The following is a 25252-nucleotide window of genomic DNA, read 5'->3' on the forward strand; positions in this document are numbered from 1 at the left end:
AGCTCTAGGCACCCTGTGTTCAGATAGAATAAAAGTGGTCATTGTGTATTTTCTAATGAGCTCTATGTAGTTTATATAATTGACCTGTTTGCAATCACTGAAATCCACACTTCTCTCTGTGCTTCTATCGAACCTCTACTATCTTAGCAGCTATATCACAGTCACAAATAAACTATATGACAAATAATTTGGACAGTTACTTTCAGTTCTTAGACAACTTGCTAGCTCTCTAATGAAATAAATTTATAAATCAAGTATAATAATAACAAATGTAATTATAAGATTTACCTATTTTAAAGATTCAAGAAAAACAATTAGATCCAATTAATACACACATATTCGCACAATGGGAAGTAAATACAAAGAGCTTATTCTTTAAAAACTTTTAATATGGTTTTGGCCATTGTGAATGCTGCATAACAATAACAACAATCGTAGCGACCACTTTGAAAAATAAAGGCTATAGAGTTAAAGTACATGTACCTCATCTCATTCTTCCAGGGACAATAGCTGTTCTCTATTTTTGTTTTAGAGATGAGGAAACAGGCTCAGAGGTGAAGTAAGGTGCCCAAGATCTCAAATTAGCAGATCTGGGTTCAAAACCTCCATCAGAATGATCCCAGACCTAGCATACAAGCCGAGATCTTTATAGACAGGAAGATACCTATGGACACAGCTCTCCATCTGCTCAACATGGGTGCATCTGTACACGGAGTAGTCATGTGGCATAACGGTGAGAGCCCGGGCTTTGGAGCCCAAGCTCCTGGGTTCAAATTTCAGCTCTGCCACTCACTAGCTGCACGCCTCACCTCTCTGTGCCTCTGTGTCCTCATCTCTAAACATGGAAATCACACTCATATCGAAAGAACTGATATCTACCTACTACAGGGCTGTTGTGAGGATTAACTGAGTTAATACACACACAGCACAAAGAATACAGTGCTGTTCTTGTTTTGAGTGTTGAGAACACTCAAACATATTACCGTGTGCAAATGTTTAGTATTCTTTGGAAGCTAAAAAGAACATTGAATTTGGAGTCAAGTGGCCTCAACTACCTATATACTGTGTAACCTTACCCAAGTCACTTCAACTTTCTGAGCTTCATTTCTCTCATCTGTAAAAATGGGATGCCAGCTGCCTTGCTTCCTTCCCAGGACTGTCATAAGAAACAAATAAGGGACGACAAGGTATGTGACAGTGCTTTGGAGACTAAAAAGTGCTATATGCTACCACGTCCACGCGAATTATTATCATCGACTTTCAGCCTCTCAAAACCAAAGAGGTCATCTTTATTACATTCTCTCTTGTCTGAGCATTTAACACAAGGCATCAGTTCCAAAGTCTTGACACTGGAGTCCCTATAATAATGGAACAAATGTCCGGTCATTCCGGACTTGATCAAACGGAACTCTATTAACCAGCTCCTCCTGCACACCCACCGTGAGAAGGTAATTGATGTTCATCATGACCCCAAAGCGCTCCAAGACTCAGAAGTACCTTCAGGGAAAGATTAAATTATGCTCAGCCTAGTTTATTATGAAGTGTATTTAATTATACTCAAATTCTTTGAAAATTGGTGACCCAGGAAAAGCACAGAGAATAAGTCTCAAGTTCTCTCGTACCTGGAAGCCTCTCCTCACTGCCCCACACCCCATCACCCTTTATCAGAGTTTACTGTAAATATAGCCCACCGCGGGGTAGGAAAAACTGAGAATCCAACAGACTAACTATAAAAGTCAAAAGAACTTTGCCCTGCATAATCCTCCAGGACCACTAATGTGCAGAAAGATTAAAGTCAAAATCTTGAAACAATGAAAAATTTAAACCGTGTAAGATTCCTACATGTTTCGAATATCATTTTGGTTTTGCTAATAGTGAATTTAAACATTTGAACAAGGAATAATATAAATATACCACTAAATATCTTATCATTATCAGTACTTAGAAGTGTAAAAACAGATGAGTAATAGTGAATATGACACTCCTGAGAGTGAGAAAATAACATTTTGTTTGTTACTTAAGTTTTGTCCCGTTTTAAAGAAATTATGTGTATGCTAAACAGGAACACAATATATAAAATGAAAAGTTATACTGTATTAGCGTGGTAAAAATATGCTATTTGCCTTTGTTAAAATTATTTCAATACCATTATATTATCTTTTCCAATTAAAAACTGGGACACAAATGTGAGTCTTAAGGGCTCCATTTCAGTGTTAGGAGTAAAAGGAGTGGTTGCCTATTATAACCCTCTATTCAATATATGGCTCCCCTCTGGAGAATTCCTGATAAGGGGGTCCTCCCACCTCTGCTTGAACATCTCAGGTGACAGAGGTTTCATTACCTCATCAATCAGCTTGTTCTATTTTTAGGCAGTCCTGATGTTAGAACGTTCTTCCTCAAGTGGGGTCTAACTCTCCTTTCCTTTAACTTCCCTCCTGTTCTTAGTTCTTAGTTGGGCTCCCTGGAACCACTGCAGTAAGCAATTTCACTTCCCATCAGGCCCTTTGCTGGTCTCACTCATTTTATCAGTTAAATAACGACCTGCTTCTACTCACGTTTTTCATTGTTATCCTATAAACCATGATGGCCATTCTTCATAACCACGTACAACCAGCTGGAGGGGCTCTTGGGCATCAAGCCTCCATGGAGACTATGATGGGCATGGTCCTAGGGACATTACGGACTTTCTTGGGACCTGACTATAACATACACTGTTTCTATGAGAAATATATTCTGCATTCCAAAGTCAGGCTTATAACCTTTCCGAAAAGAATCCATTTATAAATCTCTGCTTATACTTTTGGGGAAAATATATTTCACACACACACACAAAAAACCCCATAAGGTATAATTTATCACTCTCTCTTTTTACCTATCTTATGAGCCAAGCCAGTACATTGGTGCGTGCATAAAAATCCCACAGTTCCTTCTCCCTCATCTAAAAGAAGCTGACTAGAAGCAGAAGTGGCAGAGCTAGCAAACCCGTACGATTCAGATTACCATCTCTCCTCTTCTTCTTGAGATAACAGGAGCTGAAGAGAAATGTCACAGATTTCTCTCAGTCACGGATCTCCTAGATGTTTCCACCTAAGTACCCCACCACACCAGCCAGGCATGTGTGACAACTCCAGAGCCCTGGTCCCAGCTTGGAATTGAGATTACTTCTGGAATCCCTGGTCTACACCTAACAGGCCTCCATTTATACCTTGTTGTAGTAAACAATGAAGTCCTATTAAATGTCTTATTAGCTTCGTCTTGAATCGTGAATGGTTTAAACAGAGAAGTGATTGTATTTATTTCTATTATTTTATCCATTGCCCATCTGGGCTGTTACTAAATTTTAAAAATGTCATGCATATTGACAGTCCTTTATGTGTTAATGTCCTGTTTAACCTTGCATAGTCCTCCCGGAATCTCTCAGCCTCCACCACCCATAATGTTTGCCATGATTGCCTTGGGCCAAACTGGGTAGGTGGAGAGAGCAAGGGGTTAGAATTAAGGTATACAGTTCAGCCTAGTAATTTTATAAGCTTGGTTATTTGGTTTCCCTTACGTTTACATCAGATCAGATATAGGCAGATGAAAGGAGCTTTAAGACATGGTAACCAAGTGAAGTAGATAAGACAGAAGCCATGGCATCAAGAAGAATTATGAGCTTCTGGAGCATCATGACTCTCTTATATCAGTGAAATAACTTCAGAGAAGTGACAATAAATCTCCAAGGTAAAAAGTTAAATTATGTTCGCTATACTGTACTCTCTTTAGGAAACTTTATACCGCATTTTACAATGATTTCTGCCTGAAAATGTTGAGTTTCTTTTTCCATCTAACAATGGCAGCACTTGATGCATTTTAAACATTCTGAGTAAATATACTCCCTGAAAGCACCTAATTCCAGGAGTATACAAAATTAAATACTTAAATCTTTACTAGAGAAATATGAAGAACAAAAGTGAATAATCAATTAAGGCACTCTAAAGAATTACGGTTTTGCATTCTGTTGTGGACAGGAACATTTGAAGTAAAGAAATAAACTGACTTTCTGACCTATTGGTCAGAGGTCCAGCTGCCATAAAGCCCCTAGGTCTAGATGGACCAAAAGAGTTTTAAAACCTCTCTCATGGGAACAGTGGAAAAAGGGTTTTTCCCCTTTCTCATTTCCAAGGGAAAGGTGGTTTTGATCCTAGAAGCTGAGAGAGGAAAACACTAGAGACGTTTTTAGCATGATACTTTCTCAACTCTTCTCTCTCTCAAACATCCTTGCTAATATGGATATGATACTTCCATCAGGAAGAGTTCTGAGGAAATTCTGGCAAGGCTCGTTTACTGCTCTTGAGACCGGGCATTGGCACTTGAATAGTATCAACACTGCCATATTAAAGTGGAAATGCCCCCTCCGCGTGGGGAATGGGGAGACTGACATGACATGAGACTGACACATTTTAAGTGGAGCTCAATAACAGCACATACATTAGGTAATTTTGCATTAGATTATAAATCAGTAAAATTCCTCAGCATGTTATTAGCATATTATCAAGTATTAAGGATGAAATAATTCTATGTACAAGTAAGTCTGTTGTTACCAAACTGTTACAATCGCCACATTTTTTCTTTTCTTTGAAAGATTCACCCTGAGCTGACATTTGTTGCTGATCGTCCTCTCCCTTTTTTTTTTCCCTCCCTAAAATCCCAGTACATAGTTGCATATCCTAGTTGCAAGTCCTTCCAGTTCTTCCATTGTGAGCTGCCGCCACAGCATGGCTACTGACAGAAGAAAGATGTGATTCTGTGACCAGGAACGGAACCTGGGGCCATTGAAGTGGAGCGCACCCAACTTTTTACAATCGCCACTTCTTTATTAAATGTCTGTTTACTTTTTCACCCTTGATCTTCTCTAAGACCCTTCTCAGGCCTTCTATTCTTTTCAAATCCCAGTTATTGCAATGCTATTTAGAATTTAGCTGTTTATTCGTTAACAGCACTTCTTCCATTCTTTTTTGGTACTAAAAGCTCTTTAGAGCTTTTTTCATTAGCTTCTTTGCACTTAAATCATTTTTTTGTGTGGTTGCTGGAAAGCTATACCTAATTTTTTCCTTTTTTTCAATTCTTTTTTTCTATGTTTTTTCCCCCAATAGTTGCTCCCCACTCCCCAAATCTCTTATACAAGAGACAAAACTCTCATTGGGCTTAATCCTCAAATGTTCTTCATTTACTCATGTGGTGCTGCTCTCTCTACCTAAATGACTAACCTGTCTTCCCAAAGGGACCAAACATTTCTTCCTTCTGAATTTTTAAAACACTTCTAACAAAGCCAAACATGGACTAAACAACATAAAATAAGTCTCTTCACAACACCTAAGTACAAATAAATAATCAGGTCCTGATAACCCATGGGTATTGTTCTCACCAATAAACAAACCACCCCACCCCTCTGCCCCACCTACTAGGAAGAAACCCACCAGGCCCTGGGAAGCTTTGCCCAAGGAACAGAATGAGGCCCCTTCCTGAGTCTATACTGCCACTCTGCAGACACATCTCCCCCACAATGCTTTCCTACTGCTCAGAGTTATCAGGAGAGAGTATTTGCCCATTCCAATCAACTCTTCCAATGGTCCAGCAAGAGATAATGATAATGAGGTAAAGGGTGGGGGAGGGGGTAAGAGTGATTAACTTTTCACCTGCATTGCAAATTGACTATGTTTTCGTTATTTATTTGAGCAGCGCCTAGAACCTTCAAGTCTAAACACCTCACTCTATCATTAGTGACTCTCGCTGAGGAAGAACTTCACTGATATATTACTGTGAGGAAGCTGGAACAAAAATTTGTTTGAGCCGCTCCAGGACCAGCCACTCCCTACCTCTCCCACTCTAACTCCCAATACAACATTGGGCTTTCCGTAAACAAATAAACCTTTTTCTAAAGAGGATTGAAACACCTGAATAGCTATGGCACACTTACAATCATTACAAACTGTTCCGCATCTGTATATACACTTTGCATGTTAGATGGTAATGTATTTAGTTTAGGAAGTTTTTTGTTCTTCTTGAAGTATGAGAACAATTAAGCTGAAATAATAAACTTTTGAGACCAATCCATTTAAAAAACAATCTCAATAATAAAAAAAGATCCTAAGTGAAACTAAAAAGCTGTGCCCAATGAAGAAAAAACACTCAACTCGGAGTCTCTGAAGAGCTGGGTTTTTTCAGCCTCAGCTGTCTTACAAACAAGCTGTGTGTTGTAGGGTTGGTCATTTAACCTCACTACGCCTCAAATTTCTCATCTGTAAAATTAGAACATTAGGTTAGATTGAAGTCTTTTCAGCTCTAAAATTCTGATTCTATGACTATCCTTCCAATTCAATAAAATAAAATAAAATACACTGTGTTTAATATTGTCTTCTTTTGCAACTAAGCTAATTTTTTAAAAAGGCAGAAAAGCTCAAATGTCAAGAATATAAAACCAGAAAAAAATTTTTTTTAATTTAACTTGGGCAACACGAAGTCCGTCCAGAAATTAATATCTGATCTTTACTTCCAGAAAAACTACCACTTTTGTTTTCTTTTGTGCAACCCTCACTTTACCACTAGACAAGAAATATTACGTGCCTGTTGAGGTTCATCTGTATTTGCTGATCTGTTGTGTTCGAGAGTTCAGTAGCTCCACAGCAGAAAAAAACTTCTCTATCACTCACTATTAAACTGCATTTTAAAACACCAACAAAAACAGCTCAGAAATAAGCAAGCAAAATCTTGCTGTCATCTGTCTGAAATTGTTACAAATTACAGGCTAATCTCAGAATCTGTGACCTCACCACCCAACCTCTTACAAATTGAGTAACTATTTCCCTGTCAGTTACTACTAAAATGACAAAAATAAAAATAAAAGAGGAGCAGAACATTCTAGGTTAGGGATGGGTGAGGATGGGAAAGGAGAGGAGAAGGAACATGTCTAACTGAATCCAGAGGCACATTCCAAGTGGGTTTCAGGGAAGGTTGCAGTCAGAAAAGTGGTGAAGTTGTTGCACCGTCTGTTTATTCATGGTTTTAACCTCTGGCTCTTTAGAGTAAAGTCTGAAAACATTTTGTGGGTCATAGTAAAGACAGTTCTACAGCACAATGTGACTTCCAGGGAGAGCTAAGCCAGACCACACTGCGAGAGCCAGCAGAGCAGATACTGAAAGGTGATAAGAAGAAAAAAGAGGCAATTTTTTTTTTAACAGAAGACCTCACCAACTTCCTTAGACTTCCCCAAATGAAATATCAGACTCGCATGATTGTGAATAAGAATCAACTTTGCCCCTTAGAAGAAAAACATTCAGACTTCAGTACTTGCCCAGATAGATTTTGCTCATCAACATTGAAAAAAAAAAAAGTCAGTTTCCCAGTAGGAAGCAACACTGTACATACAGAGTTTAAAAAATAAAATTCTTAAATCTGCTCAGGATGAAATGCACTACTTAAAACTGAATGACACCTAAAATGATCTGCTGAATGAAAAGAAAAGCTATTCCGAGTCAAAAAAATAAGCTATTATTAAGCAATGGAGGCTTACTCTGTATTCTCCCTCTCCTCTTCAATTACATTTTTATGAAACACATGCGCAGGCAGTTTGTGCATTTCAGCTTCCCTAATTATACAAATTCTGGGGTGTTCCTTGACTTTCCTTAGGGCTGCTCCTTCTCGCTAGGCAAGCTGGTAATTTGGACAGGCTCTTGGGCCGAGGTGCTCAACCCTTTAAGAATGAGCTGCTGGCAAGGATTTGGGAATGTACTTGTCTGTATCTGGGGTACAGATGAGAAAACACTCCCTTGTTCTCTCTCTCTGGTTATTATGTTTCTACTGGGTGCACATCTTGCCCTGTTCTGGACTCCCTCCCCATGTCCATTCCAGGCTGACAACGTGATCAAAGGAAGCTGGGAGAGGAGGGCCAAATTTAACCTTACCAGGAGATCAGATTGTCTGGTGCTGAGCAGAAGTCCTGAGATAACGGCTGAATCCTGGCCATTTACAGAGCAACACAAAACTAGTCCTGTTCCTTTTACTGCTGTGGTTGCCATGGCCGACCCAAACAATATACCCCAGGCTCCTCGTCCTCCAGCTTCCTAACCACCTCCCACAGCCCTCGAACTGGGCAAGAGGAGGTGAAAACTGCTCACCGATGGGAATTTAGAAGCTAGAGAGGATTGAAAGGGGATCTCTAACAGGCAGATCGGCCCTGAGCGTGTAAAGCAGTAAGCAGACATTCTGTTTTTAGCTGCAAGGCTCTGTTTCCCTAAGTTTTCACCTAATTTTTAAGTGGAAAACAGATCTTAAAAGGAAAAGAAACTGGCTAAAACCCCAACCCGGGAAAATGACTGTCACCTTTAAACTTTGGTTTTACTACAATCAGCAAAACAAATGGAAAGAAAAAAAAAAAAAGCAGCAACATCCTGGATCTAGTAATATCTGAACAGAGGCAAGACAGGAGTGAATGTCAGCGTCTAGGTCATGAGTGATAAGCCCTAGGAATAGCATAAATGTTGTGATTTTCTTGTTTAAAACAAATTCCTGTCTGAAGACGCCATTTTAAAAAACTCCAGACACAGAAACCACATAAAGAAAGAGAGAGAGAAAAAAAGAAAGATTACCCTAAAAATAAACCACTGATGAATTTTTTATATTACATTTTGAAACTAAAGACAGACTAGCCCAGGGCATGGGGCTCAGGGGATGGAGCACTTGGACTCTGGAGCCAGCTCAGCTACTGTCCAGCTAAGCAAGCCATTGTCCCTTTCAGCCACTTGTTTGTTAATCTAAAAAAGGAGGAATGCAGTGAACCATCTTTAAATTCTCTTACAACTCGAAAATTCTCTTTATGACCTCTATGAACAGTATCGCAACTAGGTTTGAACAAAATCATATGAATAAGAAAAAAGACGTGGAGACTAACATATCTTAATTCTAACACTGTAGTTATGCTGGGCCATGGGGTTGAGGGTGATGCTTCCCCTCTTCTCAATTTGCTTAATTTGGGAAACTTGTACCTAAAATAAAAATTACAACTATAGGATAGTGGTGATGTACAGCACTGTGAATGTACTTAATGTCACCGAATCGCACATTAAAAATGGCTAAAATGGCGAGTTTTATGCTATGTAAACTTGACCACAATTAAAAATTAAATCTATATAAAAAAGGGAAAAAAACTGGGATGGAGCCCACATCACATTGTATGATTTGGAGGTGGGCACTGAGTTAAAAATAAAAACACATGGGGCCGGCCCCATGGCTTAGTGGTTAAGTGCGCGTACTCCGCTGCTGGCGGCGCGGGTTCGGATCCCGGGCGCGCACCGACACACCAGCTTCTCTGGCCATGCTGAGGCCGTGTCCCACATACAGCAACTAGAAGGATGTGCAGCTATGACATACAACTATCTACTGGGGCTTTGGGGGAAAAAATAAATAAAATAAAATTATAAAACAAAACAGGGCCGGCCCTGTGGCTTGGTGGTTAAGTGCGCGCGCTGCGATGCTGGTGGCCCGGGTTCGGATCCCGGGTGCGCATCGAGGCACCACTTCTCCGTTCATCCTGAGGCCGAGTCCCGCATACAGCAACTAGAAGGATGTGCAGCTACGACATACAACTATCCACTGGGGCTTTGGGGGGAAAAAATAAAATAAATAAAATCTTTAAAAAAAACAAAACAAAACAAAACAAAACACATTGAGGTTATCTACTTTAATTTGGTCTCCAGGGTCCGCTGAGCACAGCTTCCTCTTCTACCTGGGGAGGAGAGAAATGGCTTATTTGCTGTTTCACAGAGCAGTTCCTTAGCCCTCTCTGCCTCTTTTTCCCCTTGCCCACAAAAATTGGCTGTCATTCTACAGAATCAGTCAAGAGCTACAAATCGCTACTAAAAGCTCCTGGGAGGCCCTCCCTCTAAGAATCTGTACAGATCAAAATCTCAAGGGCTTACTTGCCTAGGGACTGCCATAATTTGAGGTGTTGCTTCTTTTTAAAGAATAAAAAACAGATGCTCGAAGCTGATGAAAGTAAATGTCCTTTCAACACATCTCTTCTCCAGCACTTGAAACTCTTACCAACAAGAAGTGCTTCCCACACTCAGTTCGGTAGTTTCTGCACTTTTTACTTTTTCTTTAAAGTTGCAGTGCAATGTGATTCTACATCTGGGCAAAATGATTCCTTACAGTGAGCGTTCTGAGGGCACCCCACACAAGGACGTGCAGGCAAACAGAGCTGCGTGCATTCAAGTGCAACACCCCAGGATATTGTCTCCCTTCGTCAGAGCTAAAGTAATCCAACTCTTCTTGACAATCTTTACACGAAGTCTCAAAGTTACATACACAGGCTTAGTCATTTCCAAACTTCTGCACAAATAAATACCTAAGAACATTTCTGCCTTGCTCTCTAAGCACTCCAGTGTGAGCTAAGTAAGGGGGAGGGGGAGGCAGTGCAAAAGAGACCAGTGAATTGAGAGATCTAATCTTAGCCCCACCAGTACTTTCGAAGCCTTACCCTCCCCAGCCCTCTTCTCTCATCTGTAAAATGCATGGATTGGACCAAATAATCTTAAAATCCCTACAAGCTGGAGCACTCTGTGAGTCTATGTGATATAAATATGACACCACTGCCCACCGCAATTTACACAGCAAGCCAAAATCGGGGTAGAGAGCTCATGCTGGGAGAGGGTAAGGGGAAAGTAGCGACCGCTGGTGGGTAATGAAATCAATGGTAGTAGATTCCAGATCTACCTAAAACAATTAATAACTCTACTGTTTTGCCCAGTCCCGTACTAGGTTCTCGGGAGATATATTGTCATGCATCTTAACGATGGGGATATGTTCTGAGAAATGCGCCATGAGGCAATTTTGTCATTGTGCAAACATCACAGAGGTACTTACACAAACCTAGATGGTATAGGCTACTACACACCTAAGCAATGTGGTACTAATCTTATGGGACCATTGTCATATACGGGGTCCGTCGTTGACCAAAACGTCATTATGTGGCACATGACTGTATAAGGAAGTCTAGACCTCAGTGAAGCAATTGTAATAGGCAGAGACTGGAATTGAATCACGGACCAGAATAAAATCAAGTAACTTAAACACCTAGTTCAATTCTTTCATCTAGTAAACAAGTAAGCTGCAGAGGCCCCGCCCTAAGATCCAGACCTATTTATCCAAGTACACGCCAGACACCTCTACCTGGAGGCCCCACTCAATTCTTCTGCTGGGCTCCCCAGTATAGTGAGTAGGGTCATTGTCCACCCAGTTAACCAAACCAGAAACTCCTCCCCTCTCTCACCTCTGACATCTAATTAGTCATCAAACCCCCTAGATCCTGCCTCATTACCATCTCTCCAATCTGCCCACTCTTTCCATTCTGTCACTTCCACTGTCACTACAAGCTCCCTGAGCACAAGGAGCCTGTCTGTCCTGGTCCATGTGGGACCGCTAGCATACAGACCAGTGATTAGCATGGAGCAGGTGCTCCATGGTTGTTGAATAAACATTCCTCTGTCACCTGAATTTCTATAACTGTTTCCTCTCTGGTCTCCATGCCCACCACCTGGTCCCTTATCATGCCAAATGCATAGCACTAGAAAAATGAGATTTCTAAAACACACACCTGATTTTTCACATCCCTGCTTAAAGTCTTTCAATGGGTTTGCATTACATTCTAGATAAAATCCAAATTCCTGGTTTGGCACAGAAGGCCCCTCCTCATCTAGTCCTTGAACCTCTCCAGCACTATCAGGCCTGCCTCGTTTCTGTTGTACTGACGTGCTCGTTGCTCCTTCAGCCCATCTTTCTTTGCATGTGCTGTCTAGATTACTTTGCACATGCTTGTCTAAACGACTCCTCATTCTGAAAAGCTTAGTTTGAAGGACATGTGTTCTGAAAGCCTTCTCTGACTCCCTTTTCCCCCAGTCAATCTGATTTAGATGCCCCTTCTCTGTGGTTCTGTAACATACATCTATCATAATGCTTAACATAGAGTAAAATGGTTAAATCTGTTGTCTGCTCCCAGCACTAGAGGTCAAAGACCAAGCCTTATCTGATGCTTTAACCTCAGTACCTAGAGCAGAATTTAACATACGATGGGTATTCAAGAAATATTTGTTGAATCAATGAAGAATGGAGAGAGAGAGGGAAGACAGGAAGAGGAAAACAGGAGGAGGGAGAGGGAGAAAGACAGAGAGCTCATAAGAAAGAGAAGCCCCTGAAAGGATTAAGTACTTTTCAAAAGGTTAAGTAAACCAGTTAGTGTCAGAACGAGGATAAGAATCCAGGATCCAGGCCTCCTAATTTTCTCTGGTAGATCTTCTTCCTCCAAATCCATCCTATAAATGTCTTTTCAAGGTCTCTTCTCTTTCTCACTCCATCACTTCCTGCTAGAAGACATCCTATAGTTTTATTAACTGCTCTCAAATCCCTACCTCCTATCAGCTCTCAACTTATATATCCAATTATCTGCTACTAGATGTCCCATTGGCAATTCAAATTTAAAATAACAAGAAATAAAATAATTACATTTCCCACTGCCCTCACTGCAAAAAAACAAAAAACAAAACACACCCACTTCCTCCTCCCAGGTCACTTGTAGCCTCCCTATGCCCATTCATACAGTCACCTGACACAGAAATGTGGAAGTAAGCATTCAATTTTTTAAAATTATCACTTCTATACTAGGATATATACCATGTATTTTACATGTTTTACTTCATTTAACCCTCCCAACAAAACCCTGATAAGAAATCATGTAACTGGAACTTGGAAGGGAAGAGGGTAAAAAAAAGAAAGAAATCTAATATATTTGTCACTCATGCTTAGCACCATCCACTTCTCTTTCTCTCCCACTCCTCAGTACACACCAAGACCTACTGATTGTTCCACCAGTCCTTCCACTGACTGCCACTACCCTACCTTGGACCCTCCTAAACTCTCAGACTATTACAATAGACCCCTAGGTGATATCTCTGGCTCCAATGTCACCCCAATCAATTCTATCCTCCACTTTGCCAGAAGAATAAACTTTCCAAAAGTACTAGTCACTTCCGGTTCCAAACAAGATGGGGAAGTCACACAGGCTGCAGGCAGATGCATCTCAGATTTATGCCCATTAACTAACATAAGTATTCACGGAAACTCCTGGAGGAAAGAAGGTCGTTAAGTCTTAGAAAGGGGAAAATAGACTGAGACAGGAGAGGGCCAATGGGTATAAGGTGAGGAGTGACTTGGGGAACAATGAAGTTATTGATATGTCTTAAGTAGAGAAAACTAAGTTTATGTTAAGATAAACACTATAAAAATAAAATACCATCTATTCTTTTAAAACTAGCAAAAGAAAATTAAATCTATCCAAAGGAAGGGAAAAAAGGGGATAAAAAAAAAGAAATGGCAAGTAGAAATCATTAAACAAGACTAAAAAGTCTTAATAAAAATAATAATAATAAGTATAATTGGGTATAAAGTCACTAATCAAACAACAGAGACTAGTACTGCATTTAAACTACACACAGTATGTAGGAAAAAAAACAGTGATCCATTTAAAGCAAAAGTATAAAACAAAGTTGAAAATAAGAGGTTAAAAAAAGAAAATATGAACAAAAATAAAAACACAATCCAGGACAGCACTTTTAATACCAGACAAATGGAATGTAAGGTAAAAAGCATTACAAATGACCCTGAGGGACATTATATACCGGCAAAAGGAACAATCAATAAAGAAGATTTTATGGTCATGAACATATATGCATCTAACAAAATGACCTCAAAATATTTAAAGCAACAACTACGGAGAAAATCAGATAAATCAAAAATGTAGTTAGCAATAAAAAAAAAAAAAGGAAAGCTTAAAAATTCCCCACATTTCTGGGAATTAAAATGCTTACTATTAAACAATCCCTGGAGGAAATGAAATGGAAATAACAAAATACTGAGTTAAGCAACAATAGAAGTATTATATATCAAAATTAGTGCAGTGCAACTAAAACACAAGGATTCATTGCAAGTCTTTGGCTGACGTCTGAACAGCCTACAGCTGTTGTGGCCATATCCGTATCAGTAGACTCGTAGACAAGGAGAATTACCAGAGTTAAAGGACCATTTCATAATAATTAAAGGGTGTAATAGGAAGATATGACAATCCTAAAAGTGAATGCACTTAATAACAGAAAAGAAGAAAAACTGCAAAGCAATGATCTAGAAAAAGGATAGCAAATTAAGCCCAAAGTAAAGAACAGAAGGAAATAATAAAGAGTAGAAATCAGTGAAACAGAAAACAAGCAACAGTTTGTTCTTTGAAAAGATTAATAAAATTGATTAACTCTTAGCAAGACTAATCACAAAAACAAGAAGAGAAAACAAAATAACCAATATCAGAAATGGAAAAGTGGATATCGCTACAGATCCTACAGACACTACACAGATAATAAGGAAGTTATTATACACAACTTTATGCCAATAAATTTTGACAATTTAGATTAAATGAACAATTTCTTGAAAAATAGAAAACATATTTTACCAAAACATAACCAAGAATAAACAAAAAATCTGAATAGTCTGCTATCTGTTAAGAAATTGAATTCATTATCAAAATCCTCGGCACACTGTGATACAACTGTTCTGTATACTGATTGTGGTGGTAGTTATGCAACTCTACACGTGTGTTAAAACTCAGAACCGTACACCCCCAAAAAAGGATATTTTACTGTATGATAATTTTTTAATTAAATTAAAATACTTTTAGAACATTTGCACAAATAAAACTCTAGGCCCAAATGGTTTCACTATTGAATTTCACCAATTATTTTTAAAAGAAATAAAATCTTACAAAAGTTCTTTCAGAAAATAGTGAAGACAGGAACACTCCACCACACATTTCATGAGACCAGCATAGCCGGCACCAAAATCTAGTAAATACTATACAAGGCAAGAAAATTAGAGACAAATATTCTTAATGGGCATAGTTGTAAAAATACTTTATAAAATATTAGCCAAAAAAAATTCAGTGAATGTGAAAAGAACAGTACATAATGATAATTTGTTTTTAATCCAAGGAACTCAAGGTTGGTTTAACATTTAAAATCCATCAATGTAATTCACCAGATAGAGGAGAAAAACTACATGACATCTTATTAGAGGCAGAAAAAGAACTACACAAAAATTCAAAATCCATTGCTGATAAAAACAAATCAACCTCTCTCAAAAATTAGGACTAGAAGGAAATTTCCTCCATCCAATAAAGGACAAGTATGAAAAACTTACAGTTAACATCATACTTAATGGTGGGAGAATAAATGCTTTCCCCTTAAGATAAGGAACACGGCATGGTTATCTGTCCTCACCAGTTAGTGCATTTAGCAGTCCACAAAATACAAAGTTAATAAACAGAAATCAATTGTATTACCTCATCTAAACATTAAACAATTTGAAAATGAGATTCTAAAAAATTAAATTTATTATAGTATCAAAAAAACATAAAATACAGTTAAATTTTACAGAAGACATGCAATGCCTCTCACCAAAAGACAGGGTGAGAGAAATTAATAAATAAGAGGATAGAGATATATACTATGTTTTTGGATTGGAAATCTCAATATTACTAGTATGTTGATTTTCCTTAAATTGATGTCTTATGATTCAATGCAATCCAAACAAACTTCTAAAAGGCTTTTTTAAAAAAATTACAAGTCAATTCTAAAATTTATATGGAGCTCTAAAGGAGCTAACACAATCTTGGAAAAGAACTAAGTTAGAGGACTCACTACCTGACTTATCATAAAGCTATTTTAATCAAATAAGAATGGAATTGGCATAAGTATAACATGCAGATCAATGGAACAGAATAGAGAGTCTTGCAACAGAACAAATACACTCGATTTTGACAAAGGCACTAACGCAATTTGATGAGGAAAGAAAATCTTTTCAATAATTGTTTCATACATTTCAGTAAATGTATGAAAAAAATTTGAACCTTGACCCCTACCCTCATACCACACATTAAAACTAATTTGAAATGGGTCATAGATTTACATGTTAAGGCTAAACTAAAAAGCTTCTGGGAGAAAACATGGGAGAATATCTTTGTAAGCAGAGGGTAGGCAAAAGTTTTATAAGGAAACAGAAAAAATATTTATCTTAAAAAATGATAAATTAGACTTAATTAAAATTAAAAACTACTTATCCAAAGAAACAGTTAAAAAAATGAAAAGGTAAGCCAAACACCGGGAAAAAATGTTGTACTACATATATCTGACAAAGGACTTATATCCAGAATATAAAAGAATTCTTATACATGAAAAAAGGCAACCAACCAAATTCTTTAAATGGTTAAGGGACTTGAAAAGACAGTACACAAAAGAAGAATCACAAATGGCCAAAAAGCGCATAAAAAAGATGCTCAACATCATTAGTCATCAGGAAATGCAATTAAAACCATGTGATACTACTTCATTTAACCCACGAGAATAGCTAAAATTAAAAAGAATGAGAACACCAAATGTTGGTGAGGATGTGAAGTGACTGGAACTTTCATACACTTGTGGAGGGAGCATAAAATGCAACAACCACTTTAGAAATGGGCAGTTTCTTATAAAATTACACACCTACCCTATGGCCCAGTAATTCCACTCCAAAGAGAAATGAAAATATATGCCTACAAAAAGACTTATACAAGAGTGTTTATAGCTGCTTTCTTCCTAACAGTCAAAACGTGGAAACAACCCAATGTCCATGAACAAGTGAATGGATACTATAGCATATATATACAGCAGACTACTGGTCAGGATTTTAAAAAACAATAAACTACTGATACTAGCAACACTGTGGGTGAACCTCAAAAACAGTATGTTGAGGGCCGGCCCTGTGGCTTAGCGGTTGGGTGCGCGCGCTCCGCTGCTGGCGGCCCAGGTTCGGTCCCGGGCGCGCACTGACGCGCCGCTTCTCCGGCCATGCTGAGGCCGCGTCCCACATGCAGCAACTGGAAGGATGTGCAGCTGTGACATACAACTATCTACTGGGGCTTTGGGGGAAAAAATAAATAAATAAAATTAAAAAAAAAAATAGTATGTTGAATAAAGAAAGCAGATACAAAAAAAAGTATATACTGAATAATTCCATTTGTATGAAGTTCAAGAACAGACAAAACTCATTTATGGTGAAAGAAATCACAGCAGTAGTTGCATATGGTGGGATGGAAATTGACAGGAAGACTCTCTTTGGGGTGATAGAAATGTCCTATATCTAGACTAAGGTGCTGGCTACACAGATATATCTATTTATCACAACTCATTGAACTGTACATTTAAGAGGTATGCATTTCACTGTATGTAAATTCCTCCTGAATAAAAATGAACTTATTAGTTAAAAGAAAGATGTACTTTCCGTCTGGAGGGTTAGCCTGAGGATAACTCATATTCTTTGTAAAGAAAGTGAACAGGGCCACGCTTCAGTGAAAAAGGCCGTGCATAGGAGACAGCAAGTGAGAAAATGCAAAGGCAGAGGCAGAGCAGTGGTCTGGTAGACTGAGAAGAGAAATAGAGAAGACTGAGTCAGAAGGGGAAGGTACAAGCCAAACAGGAAGACACGAGTGAGCTGAACTTAAGAAGTAGAAAATAAGAGACACACGATTGTGTTTCAAAATAATCCAGCTACCACGTTAAACCCGAAAAAGAACTGAAGACAATTTTATTTGGAAATTGCCCTCTTTTTCCCCACTGCTCTGTTCTGCTAATCAAATTGGAAGCAAGGAGGAGAATTCAGTGAAGGTATGAACTTGAACACGTCCCTTTTTTTTAATCAATCACCTTCAATTTAATGCCCTTCCAGGGCTAACATCCCGTCTATGGCATCTGATCATTGATAAAAATCACGAGATCACTGCAGTTTGCCATTTTTGTATTTATGTATACCCGCTAAAGTAATGAGATTCACCATCTATTCATTCCCTTACTAAGTGAATGAAACTCTGATCCTGAGTCCCTCCGAGGGAGTATCCTAGTTAACTGAAGCCCAAGCTGGCCTCAGGAACCAGAGATAACATTTCTTCTCCTTCCAGTTGAATTAATAAGACAAGACTCACACACACAGTTGATGAAGCAATTAATGCCAACTCTCCCCCTCTTACTCAACCCCTCCAGTGAAAGAATCACATAAAAGTGTTAACCCTGGCTGAAAAAGTAGATACCATGGGAGCAAATTCAACTGTACCACACGATGGAGCGATAAGGGGCGAGTAGGAGGGTTCCTGTCCAAACTCTTCGAATCTGGAGGGACCTCGGCATGGTTAAGTTTCAGTAAGATTGCGCTAATCAGCACAGCTTCCTCTATTTCAATTTACCAAGGGTGGTAAATTACAGGAATAGCTTTCTGAGACATTCCTATAAAATTAGCTTACTCACTGAATTTTTAAAAAGGAGAACAGAGCTAAAAGATATCACCGGCCTCTGGTGCACATACGTGTGTGAATAAGCATCTCTGAATTCGAGCGGATGCTGTGTAATAACGATTTGTCAGTGTTATTTAGGCTACTTCTGTGAGAACTGCTTAATCCAAAAGTCACTTCTTGTTTCTACTGGCTGAGCTATCAAGACAGAACCAAACAGTCAGGAGAAGGAAAGAATCTCAGAAAACATCTAGTTCAGGTGATTTTGGTGTGTGTGTGTGTATGGGGGAAGGGGGGTGAATATTAAATTCAGTGGGATGCTTTTTCACACTGCATATAGTTCTCCCATCTGCCTACTACCCACCCTCACCCTTAAAGTGTAGTCCCTGGGACAGGAGCATCGGTATCATGGGGGAATTCATTAGAAATGCATAGTCTCAGGCCCCCTGTTAAGTGAGAAGCCCAAGATGTGGGGCCCAGGAATCCGTGGTTTCACAAACCGTCCAGGTGATTCTGACGCCTGCTCAGTTTGAGAACCACTGCCCTAAGGTATGCTGCTCTGAGTCCCTGTTTCTGAACTCCATCTCTCTCAGGTGTGAGGGATGAACAAAAAGTTAAAATTCAATTGCCTTAGTTTTACACTACTGGGGTCCAGAGACCTTATGTCACTTGTCCATAACCACAATGCTGAAGAGCGGCCAAGCCAGCATTAAAAACAACTCTCATACGTACGGCATTTTATAATCCATCCGAAATGGATTTCCAAAATAACCCTGGGAGGTAGTCTGAACTATTATGATTCTCCTGCATTCACAGATGAAGAAGTTGGGCTCAGAGAGGTTAATGACTTAGTCAAGTCTATTATAAAACTAAGTAACAGAGCAGAGACCAGACACCTGCCCCCCTCAATTTCCTGATTCCTGGATCAGTGTTCTGGCTGCTCATGGGGAGGGCTTGGCAGTTCTACAGTGTATGCTCACGCCTGTGTGCAAGCACCCACGTGTGTGAGAATTTGCAGATTTAGAAATGATGGTAATTGACAGGAATCCTATGTCTTAACCCGGACTCTAACTTAACATTAAAAATAATTCAATAACATGTAATAGTCACATTTTGACTGGCCCCATCAGCAAGTACTATGGCTACTCTCATTTCTCACCTCCGCCCACCTTGATGAGCCAGCCCCCATATCACTGGATTTAGAAGAACACCATCTGACTGAAATGAAACACAGTTGCGACGGCACCCACTACCACCGCACTTGTAAACAGCTACTCAAAAAGGGATGGCAAATTCCTTTACACCTTTCTGGTCCATTTCTTTTTGTTGTTGTTTTCCTTTTTAGTACTTTTAAAAAATACATACATTCATTTTGGAAAATACAGACATGACAAAGAAGAAAATAAAAATCTCTCAGGTGACACAACATTTATCCTGTCTGACTTTTTCTAAGCATAGACATGTAAATAGTTAATAACATGTAAATATTACTTAATTTTTTAAAACTTGTAATACGCCATTCCTTTGGAAGCTCTATTATGGGTATAAGCTAAACTGCAGAGCTATACTAAATCATAATGAAACAAGATAGTTACGTTCTAATTCTAGTTTTAACTTGTTCCAAAGAGGGGTTATTGATTCATTAATAAAAAAAAAATTTACCCTAAGTGAATTCTTATCTACATCAATTCCAGGAATTAAGAGCCATGGAACTTGCCAGATAATTCACACCATTCAGTGCCAAGAAATCACAGAACCAGGTTTCAGTGAACTCTAATCTATGCCTGGTCCACTGCTTTAGGCATGAGCAGAAGATGAGTTCTTTCACTTCCCACATCATTACCTAAGTGGACACACACTTTCCCATAGTCTCCACACCCCCCACCTCTGCCCTAATCCAAGCCCCCACTATTTCCACTTGGATAACGAAAGGTCTTACAACTCCCCCTTTTCAATTCATCCTCCACATCTAAGATACATCTGTGTGTGCCACCAAAAATAATAAAAACAGCTCACAATACTGAGCACATCTCACATGCTTGGCACCATGCTACATGCTTTTCATACGTTATTATATCTTTATAACAATCTTAAGAGGCCGATGGTATTATTTTACTATTAGAGATAAGGACTCTAAAGCTTGGAGAGGTTCAATAACTTGCTCAAAGTCACACAGCTAATAAGATTTGGAGCAGCATGACTCCCGAACCTATTTGTTAACTAAAAAAAATTTCATGACTATCTGTCATCAACAGCAGTATTTCTCAATATTATTTTTCAGTCAAAAATTTTGCAGACCTCAGGCAATAGCTATTTTCCTCTTAATATCTGTTGATCAAGAAAATATACAATGATCAAAAAGATACTATTAATTTAGTTATACTTTAAGTGAATTTTTGGTTGATGAATCAATATCAGCCAGCTACATACATTTGGGAGAAAACTCCAATTTCTGTTAGTGATATTAATTATTAAATCTAAGATAACGCTTAACATGCATATGGATCTATAGGCCCTCCTTTATAAGAACTGTGGTCTCCCATGTATTCTGGAATCTATAAGTTGGAAACCCCTAGAATGTAACAAAGTTCTTATCATGAAATGCTATGGGCTGCACAATTTGGCCCCAACCTATCTTTCCAACTGTGTTTCCTGTCACACCCTCGCCACATACCCAATGCCCTACCTCTAGCTGTGGTGGACAAGTATTCCCAAACTACTGAGCTGCATGCGTGGGGGCCCCATGCATTTCCACTGCATGAAGAACTCCATTTCTTTTGAGACACAGCTCAAACATCTCCACCTCTGTGGAGCCACTTCTGACAAAAACCCCTACGCCCTTAAGGCTGAATTAATACATCCTTCTTCCTTTACATGATCACAGCCCTATTATGACATTTAACACACTGCAAATAAAAGGATGTGCAAATATCTAACTACTACACTCATCCAAACTTCCTGAGGGTAAGGGTGGTATTTACTTATCAGTGTCCCTAGCCCTCACCTCCATTCCTAGCATACTGTAGATGCTGTTTGTAAGATTAACAAATGAATATCAGTGTCATTCTGGCTGGTGATTTTACCCGGGAAAATCAGTTTGGAAAATATCTCCTGCCACTAAAGAAGCTTTGTATCAGTATGTTGTAATGGCTGATCATCTATAAACCATAAAACTCACAATGTCTCTCCTCCAAAAGTAGGAGGCAAATACTCATCCTAGGAATTGGAAGATCTGAGTACAAGTTCTGGCTCTCCCACTAGCCAGCTCTGTGACCTCTAGGCAAGTCACATTCTTTCTCTGATCCTCCATTTGTTCGCTGAATTAGGTGTGTGTGGGGCTGGGAAGAACTTCTAGCTCTTGCCTGCTGCAATTTTATGACTTGCAAATTCTATAGACCAAGGTTGGCAAACATTTTCTGAAAAGGACCCAATAGTATATATTTCAGGTTTTGTTGGCCTACAGTCTCTTTCAAAACTACTCAATTCTGTGCTTGTGGTGCGAAAACACCCATAGACATTAGATAAATGAATGGACATGGCTGTGTTCCAATAAAACTTTATTTACAAAAACAAGTAGCAGACTAGATTTGGCCCACAGGCCACGGTTTGCCTACTCCTGGTCTAGACGAATGCCTCCATGTTGCTTTGCAGTTCACAGTGCTTGATCTGAAGGTATAACTTGTGGAGTGTTTATCCCAAAGTCTCCAAGGACTTAGAAAGAGTACAGTGAGGAGTGCAACAAGATACACACTACAACTCCCTACCAGGAACTTAGACATGGGAGAAAGAGATTGCTATGAGCTATGTTAGCTCAGTGCCACTTAACAGTAACTCATCCCAATTCCTTGTTCTGATCCCTTGCTCACCAAGCAACCACCTGACTCCATATAAGATGCTTCTTTAGGAAACATGTGCATGGACTATTACTGCTACCAGAGAGCAGCAATTTCTCAAGGTAAATCAATAAACTAGCTTCCAATTATGACTTATATTCCCATGTAGCTTGACACAGAGAGAGAATGTGCTGATCACATGGGCCTGAGAATATGTTAGTGATGTTTTTCACTGTGAGTTAACATGCTGGCATAATGGTGTCAGCTCAAGCTCCTATGTTACATAGCTCTCTGAGTCAGTGTGGCAAGCCATGGACACAGATCTGAAGCCATCTCTGAGCTGACAGGCTCAGGGTGACGAGTGCGTGGAGATCCAGCCAGCCCTCTCTGACGGCATGGCTAACACGCCACTTCCAGCTCTGCTCACTTTCACCCAACTTCCACACTACTAATGGCACAATGAACCAAAGAACTCGATGCTTCAGGACAAGGTTTATGCCTGCATTCCTATGCATGTGAACTGGCACCAGATTTAAGTAAGTAATCTCAAAACCAGAGCCAAGCAAATAAGAGCAACAGCCACATACCCATAATACCAATTAGTGACTGACACGATTGCCACAATAAGGTGCAATAAAGTTTATGTATGGTTTTTTTAAAAACCTAAATCGTGGTGAAGGGTCAACGATGCCCAGAAAACGCTCACTCTTTTGCCCTAGTAAGCTGAAAAACAAAGGCTCAGTATTGAAGTCAGAAGAGTTTTAGCTACAAAAATATGATAATGAATTTTTCCTGTTAATATGCCTAGGGTAAAATGAAAGAGAGGGTACCAGAAGGTCAGGGCCTACTTCCCTAAATCATACCAGGATATGCGAGGCCAAGCGCCCCAGACCCAGGAGGAAAAGCAGAGCTAACTGCAAAGGGGCAGGAGTATTAAGCACCTCCTTTCCTGTTAACTGTGACATGATCCGTGTTTCTCCTTCTGTTCCAGAACTTCTCGCCTACAGGTCATGCTCATGCCCAGAGAAGAACCGATAGAGTAAGTGAGCTGCTGGTTCCCGAGGAAAACGCTTACTTTCACATTTGCAGTGTGATTCGCTGGAAATGCTGTGTTCGGTTGCACAATCCAAGTAGGAATTAAATACTATATGCTGGTTGGTAAATTATCAAAATGTAAACCAACAGCTACAGCGGAAACCATCTGAGCTGCCAAGAATTTTAACACTGTGATTTTGGTGAAAAAGAACATTTCCCCCCTGCTGTTTAGTCTTCAGCTAGGTCTGTCCTTGACTATAATATGCTCACATATGTGTGCATATAATGTATATACAAAGATGATCATGCACTTTTCTTCCTAGCTTTCACTTGGAATTTCCAAGTAGGATTATCTAAGTATGGATATGTAGCAAGATAAAATTGTCGTTTTCTAAGTGTTTCTACCCATCATAATTTTGGGGGTGGCTTTATTTCCCTGACCACTACACTTCTTGGGGATTGTGTATCAATTTCCCATCACATTTAGCACAGTGTCTTGCATGCAGTGAGTACTCAATAAACATTTGCTGAATGCCTGACCTCACAATATCAATTCCAATTAAGAGAAACCTGGCCTTTCAAATGAATTTATGACATAAGCAAAATGCTACATAACAGAAAATTTTAATACTCTGTAGTCCTCTATCTTCTTATACAGAAAACTATTAAGTATTTCTACATCAAAAACTCCCCAGGGGAGGGTAAACATGCAGATTTTTCTATATCCCCCAAAGCACAAGATGAAAAAGCAACTTTACGTGATTTGTGCAAATTGAGAAATCACCTTTTGAATTCATGATAAACAGCTAAATGTAGCAGCAGACTGTCAAAAACTGTCAAGCGAAATAATTATTGATTGGAGCATTAAAATTAAAAATGAATGTAGGTTAATAGATGAAGATGACTTTAAGAAAAAGCATATAATCTAAAACTGGAAAAATCAGACAGTGAATCTGCCAATCAGGCCTGTCGGGCTTAGAATGAAAGATTTCAAAGAAAACAATGATAATAATGAAATAAAAAGGAACCACACAACGGCCTTTGTGACAGCCCATGATAACTGAGCCAGTCTCTCCTGATGGTCGGCATCCTACTTGCCCTCCCTTTTTCGGGCCCTGACATAAATTTCAGGAGATTGAAACTGGTGGTCATCAGCTCTGTGATCTTCATACTAATGGACTGAATCATAGTCTCCACTCCATGAAAAACCTTCTCCCCAGATAGAGGTGTCCTTAAATACTATCCATCTCTACGCAGACGAAGCTCAGGTTTACATATACATTGAGCTGCAGATCCATACATCTAAATTAATGCCCAACATCTCCATCTCTCACAGTTACATGCCCAAAACAGAACTCTGGATGTTACCACCACTGCTCCGGCCTGTTACTAAACCAGTCCTCCCCTTCTCAGTGAAGGGCACCATCATCCTGGATTTTCCTAGGAGGCACCTTGGGTTTTTCTCTTTTCCTTCCTCGCTACTTCTAATCCATCAACAAGTCCCATCTAGTCCCCTGTGATGCAGAACTGAAATCCACCCATTTCTCTCCATCTCCACCCCCACCGCATCTCATCCTGGATTATTGCAATATCTACCTACGACCATTCTCCCATAGCACCAGAACCATCTTTTTTTTTTTTTAATTTTTATTTATTTTTTTAGCTTTTATTTACTTATGTATTTATTTTAAATTTTTTGTTTATTGCAGTAACATTGGTTTATAACATTGTATAAATTTCAGGTGTACATCATTTTACTTCTATTTCTGCATGGATTATATCATCAGAGCCATCTTTTTAAAACATAGTAGATCCCATCACTCCCTCTGCTTAAACATTCTCCATAGTTTCTGTAATGAGCTGAATCGTAGGCCCCAAAAGATATGTTCACATCCTGGAACCTGTGAATGTGACCTTCTATGGAAAAAGGTTTTTGCAGATGTCATTAAGTTAAGGATCTCAAAATGAGATCATCCTGGATTATCTGGTTGGG

The 25252-nt window shown here is 39.2% G+C and overlaps 1 protein-coding gene across 8 annotated transcripts in view; it reads right to left on the minus strand.

Annotated features, from left to right (window-relative positions):
- ATXN1 (ataxin 1) overlaps window positions 1-25252 on the minus strand; it is a 390857-nt gene that overhangs the window by 326339 nt on the left and 39266 nt on the right. The window contains exon 3 of one of the 8 annotated variants that reach the window (XM_087438048.1): window positions 9718-9763. The exons of the other annotated variants lie outside the window; for them this stretch is intronic. The gene's annotated coding sequence lies outside the window, so the exon portion shown is untranslated. The remainder of the gene's footprint in view (window positions 1-9717; window positions 9764-25252) is intronic. 8 annotated transcript variants of the gene reach the window in all.

This window comes from Ceratotherium simum, chromosome 13, assembly GCF_057802395.1.
Source record: "Ceratotherium simum simum isolate JZ-2026a chromosome 13, ASM5780239v1, whole genome shotgun sequence".
NCBI classification, from domain to species: Eukaryota; Metazoa; Chordata; class Mammalia; order Perissodactyla; family Rhinocerotidae; genus Ceratotherium; species Ceratotherium simum.